Source organism: Argiope bruennichi, chromosome 11 (assembly GCF_947563725.1).
Source record: "Argiope bruennichi chromosome 11, qqArgBrue1.1, whole genome shotgun sequence".
Lineage (NCBI taxonomy): Eukaryota > Metazoa > Arthropoda > Arachnida > Araneae > Araneidae > Argiope > Argiope bruennichi.
Window position 1 is genome coordinate 79,312,622 of NC_079161.1, and position 6,000 is coordinate 79,318,621.

Below are 6,000 nucleotides of genomic sequence, written 5' to 3' on the forward strand. Positions count from 1 at the left end.
TCGATGATCACTGTACTTTCTCTATAATATGTATAAGAGGAAGTGAAATTGTTATTATTATATTTTTTAAACCCGATAAAATAATTTTAAGAATTATTTTAAAGCAAATTAACAACATCAACAAAATATTTTAAAAATAAAACAGAATATCTATACTTATAATAAAGCTCAATGTGTGTGTGTGTGTGTTGGCGCTCTACAGGCCAGACCGTTTGACATACAGCTACCAAATTTGGCAGGTGTATACCTTGGAGGGCGGGAATGTGCACCTGGGGGTTATTTTTTCGAATTTTTAATTAGAATTTTATTTATTTAAAAATTAAGCGAAATGTTGGCGTGTTTCTGCTATAACTTCCGAAAATATTACCGCACAAAAAATATTTTTACATGAAGTTAAAGATCAAAAATTTATCTTTTAAATGATACCAATGTTTTAACCTTAAAATTAAATTTCCATTTTTAATGAAATTTTAAATAAATATTTTAACTATATTTTTCAGAAATTTTTTTCGTACAAAATAAAAATAAAATTTAAGCTGCACGAGCACGTTTCGCATTCCTGGGTGAAAAATTAGCTTTTTTCAAAGTGTTGCCATTACATTGATTAAAGCTCCAACTAAAAATAAATTAAATCTTTTTTGGAAATGAAAGATAATATAAGATAACAGCAATATGGAAGGTTAAACTATTTCATTTCTTTTTTTCATAATTGGGAGAAATTCTTGGCGTCCTTTTATAAAATCTATAACACACTTCGATCAATATATACGCTTTTTATATAATTTAATATTTATTTTATTTCATTAATTCGTTTCATTTACTTTAATTTTCGGTAAAAAGTATCTTGCAAAAGACTGAAAACGGATTTAATAACTATGAGGTTAAAAATCCCTTAGCTTATAATATTTTATTTTATTGCCTACAAAAAAATATTGGAATTACGCAGAAATAAGATATTTTTATGTAGAAATAAAACATTGAAATCGTCCAAAAATTCAACTTCGAGATTTCTTTGAGTCTCCATATTTCAAACCTCTAAGAGTCCATTAGTAAATTATCTAAACAAGTTTCCAATCACTCTCCACATATGGAAACATATTATGATCTTTCCTCTTAATAAACTTCAAAATTACAGAAATAATCATCGCCTTTCTACTACAATCACAAATAAGGATCATAATTATTTTTCCATCCTGTTTCAACAAGAGTTTTCTGTGTGCTAAATATTTTCTCCCATTTCAAGAATAATTTGACATAGTCTTGATAATTACTTCCATAATAGCGACAAGGCAATTTAATACCTTCTGTAATTCCAGCCATTAAAGGAATTCATTAAAGAAAATAATTGTCCGCTTAAGCCTGGAATCAATAGTTTGCTTTCCTGTTCTCTTTTTAACTAATGAATCTTTTGAGTTGTAAATAAACACCTGTTCTGAAGGTGACATGTCGAGAGCGTTCATTAAATAACAAATAAAAGAATATCCATTAAGAAGTTTCCTGTTTCCTTATCGTAAGTGGTAAAAATTTTTATATTTATTTGTCGTTCTTAATGTGTTTACACTAATAATACGATTGAATAAGAAACTTATGGCTGGCTGTAAGTAATTAGAAAATGGAAATTTTTACTTTTTTAATGGAATCCATTTTTGCATATTTAAATACAATTGACAAAAATGGAAAAAAAATCAGTTCTAAAAAATGGTCCAATGAAAGCCCGTGACTTCTAGATATGTCTTCAATGAATTACAGCTTTTCTTAACCCTTTCTAAGGCCGTGGGATATGCTTCCCACCAAATTTATCAATATTTGTATGAAATGATGTAGGTTGACATCAGTTCTGACATTTTTTTTTAGAAAGAGAGAAACTTAAATGCTTAATTTCTTTATCTCACACAAAATGATGTGTCTTGATTTGTTACTTAATTATTAATTAATGAATCAAATTAAATTTATCTAATAAGCTAAATGAATCCCTTTTCTTATTCTAATTTCAAGCCTAAAAATATTTAAACATAATATGACAAAAAAAATGGCCCTTTATAGGGCTAATAAAGAAGAGCCAGTTACAGATCTGGAACCATATCTTTTCAACGTATAATTTTCCCCGTATCGTTTGCCTATTAGTTTCGTTACAATATAAGTATATCTAAGAATCAAAATGCTATGTATTTATTTTGGAAGGAAAATTTGAAATAACACATAAACTTAGAAAGATCATATATAGTTTATCAAAGTTGATTGATATTACTAATTTAATATTATTAATATGATGAGGGGGCATCCAAGTACAATTTAAAATAATGCATAAAGTTCAGATATAGTCTATCACATTGCCATTTACTAAATGAAACTACTATATTCTAAATTAATACCATTAATATGATAAGGGGGCAAATCAAATTTGAAAATAGGGCATTAACTTGCTGAGATTCAAGTGTAGTCTATCAAAGTTGATTGATGTTGCATCATTAATATTATTGATAATATGAGGAAGAAGCGTGCAAGTAAAATCTGAAATTGTATGTAATATTGGTGAGATCCTATGTAATTAATTCATTGATATTACTAAATTAACAATATTAATATGAGGGGAGACATGAAAGTAAAATTTGAAATAATACATACACTTGATGGGATCAGATGCAGTCTATCAAATTTAGTTGCTGTTACTAAATTAATAAAATTAAATATCATGAGGGTCCTGCTGGTCACCAAAGGCGACTAGTATTCTCTTAAAATGAGAATAATTCATAGATAGTTAATGGAATCGTGGGATTTATTTTATCCTTCGATAGGCTTTATGTTTGTAAAGATAGAGGTTTTTAGTAGATGGTTCTTTAATATCATAATAAGATGGAATGGGGTTTCAAATTTTTTTACACTTGAGTATTCGTGATGAAAATTCAAATAAATATTCTCAGAAATTAATTATTAGCTTATCAACAAATTTAAATTAATCTTGATACCTTGGCCTTATTGATAAGATAATTCATACCACGATTAAATAAAGCAAAAAAGATATTAAAATTAAAAATATTTTGTTTAACGCATTAAACAAAATACGTTTTTATAAATAGTTTTTAATAATAATTTTATTAACTTTGCATCCAATGAATGAGTTTTTAATAAATAAAAAGGAAATAGCTTCAATTTGTTCAAATACTTTTACTTGAGAAACTATTAAGTGATACATTGGTACAATTTCCTCATTTATGTTTAAATTAGAGGTGTTTAATAAACCTAAGTCTTAAATCTTTTTTTTATAATTTATCTATATAAAAACGGAAAATTTATATGCAGTCTGTTTGCTGTATTGAAATCCACATTTTTGAGCACGAGTTTCTTCAATTTTGCTCATAAATGTGATGAAACGCGAAAAAAGATTTTGTGAAACTTAATTAAGATAAACAGTTAATTTCTTTCTGTTTGAAAGATTAAAAAAAATCAATATAAATTATATTATATTACATTTTTAGACAGGGGAATGATGAATAAAGCCCAACGTGTTGAATAATGGAAAATGACGTTTCAATCGAAGAGAAAACACAGTCAAAGCGTACAGTAAGATCAGCTTACGTAGAAACTCTTATCATAAGGAAAACGGAAACAGCGATAGTGCAGCCAGAGAGCTCGCTTTACGGTCAACACTTCAAAATAAAAGATGATGGAATCGTTTCAGTCCTTCTTATTTATAAAAAAATGTTTCTACAAGCTATGAAATTTTTTCATAGAGATAGAGCCATAATTCTTATCTTTTTGAGAAGTCTCATTTTTTGTTACCAAATTCAGCAAACTTTGAAAATGTTGGTGGTCATTAACCAGGAATTCGTACTGGATCAATTAAGAATTTCTGCATATCTCCCTTTTCAGCAAAAGTACTCACATTGAATAAAGTGATTATTACGGATTCATAACAGTATTGTATTACATTAATATACCAAAGGCAGATTTAATTTACTAACTAGAAATTAGAATACGATTAAGAAATTTAAATGAGAAAGCGAGATCTTTGCTGGAGAGTACACTATTAGAGGTGTAGGCTTATTTCTAATATGTTGTATGTGTGTTGTTACTTAGTACTTTACAAGACCGCTGACAGTTATCTGCCAGTGATTTAAACCGAGTGAGCGTCTCTTGTTTTTTCAGTAGCGCTAACAAGGGCCAAGAGTACGACGTAGTTATTTCATGCGTTACTTTCGCTTGGACAACCCCTTTTTACAGGGGGGCACATTTACACACCTCACAGATGCCCCAACCGGGACTCGAACCCGGAACGCCCAGATTATGGGGAAGACGCACTACCCTATGCCAGGACGCCGGCCTATTGCTAATGATGGCATGTACTTATTCTGCGAATAGTTAATACAGTAATGCGGATATTTTGTGCATATCAGAATAGTAGTAAATTTCTGAAATATTAGAAATAAGTGTATATTTACTTCTAAAAAATGTTTTAAATGCACAATTTTTTAAATGTTTCAACCATGAATTGTAATACTAAAGTGTTTATAAATTCTAAATTTTTACAGTCTGTCGTACCCATTATTCGCTTTTACTAAGAATTTTTTATTCTTCAGCATTTTAACCCTTTAAAGGGCCATTTTTTTCTAGTCATATTATGTTAAAATATTTCTAGGCTTGAAATTAGAATAAGAAAAGGGATTCATTTAGCTTATTAGATAAATTTAATTTGATTCATTAATTAGTTTGGTTCATTAATAATTAAATAACAAATCAAGACATATTATTTTGTATGAGATAAAGAACTGAAGCATCTAAATTTCTGTCTTTGTAAAAAAAATGTGTCAGAACTAATGCCAACCTACATAATTTCATATAAAGATTGATAAATTTGGTGGGAAGCATACTTCCCACGGCCCTAGAAAGGGTTAAAGAAACAAAGAAAAAATCACTCGTATGCAAAATCAAATCACAATAATTTATGAAGTTTTTAAGAGAACTATGTTTGAAATCTTGACTTTATTAGGTTCGCTATTTATGTGGTCAAAAACAGTCTAAAATAGTCTGTTTTTAAATTGTTTTTGGTAACTCAAAAAAGCAACTCAAGGAAATTTAGTTTATTAAAGTGTGAAATTTGCTCTAAGCTGCTGTGGGTTTGCTTATAACAATGCAATCTACAATTTGAAACTTGATTTAAAATTTAAAAAAATTAAAAAAAAATAATATATCCAAATCAGCTTTTAGATAGGATCATTTCAAACAAGTTCTATGAAATGCTTCATAATCGATGCAACTCGCATATATTTAAATTCATTAGTATTTTTCTTTCCCAAAAAACGATTTTATTTTTCTCTGCTCTGACAATATGCTTCTTCTTGTGTACAGGCGACCGCCCTGCCACCACTAAACGAGGCAGCATCGACAGGATTTGTTGTGGCCGATTGCTGTTTTTAACATAACTCATCCATATTACAGACAAATTCTCCGAACTGGTATCCTCTCCGAAGCAGTTGGTCCTAAGCCACAGGTGGTCAATCCCTGACCTTTCTTCTAATCTTCCCCTACATTTGTCATCACGTTTAAAGACCAGCAGATCAACACTTTGAGAAAACCTTCTTGAAATTCTCTGTTTTTCTCCAAATGCTGTGACAATATACTGTTGTCGAAAACATACCACAATCAATTTATTGTAAAACTAGCCGCCTTTGGCGACCAGCCGGTTCGCCAGCATTACCGCTCGCTACAATTTTCAGTTAAATATTTTAAGTAACTGGTCTCTTAATAGATTCTCAAACAAAACATTTTTAATCTTTAAATTTTGATAGTCATACCAAACTTATACTGTTGTTTAGATTGTTTCGTTCAATTTACTATATATATTTTGCTAATTTGTTGTCATTTCCGGTAAAACTTCAACTTTAATTTCGAGTGGAAATGGTGAAATTGCAATTAATATAAAGATATTTTTTAATAAAACCAAGCGTTTTATTTTATTTATCATCTTTATTGTTATTTATTATTATTATTATTATTATTGAA

At 28.9% G+C, this 6,000-nt stretch overlaps 1 long non-coding RNA gene across 1 annotated transcript in view; it reads left to right on the forward strand.

The window, feature by feature from the left end:
- LOC129957614 (uncharacterized) overlaps window positions 1-5,791 on the forward strand; it is a 269,845-nt gene extending 264,054 nt beyond the window's left edge. The window contains exon 3 of the long non-coding RNA XR_008782793.1: window positions 5,347-5,791. This is a non-coding gene — a long non-coding RNA (uncharacterized LOC129957614). The remainder of the gene's footprint in view (window positions 1-5,346) is intronic.
- The last annotated feature ends 209 nt before the right edge of the window (window positions 5,792-6,000 follow it).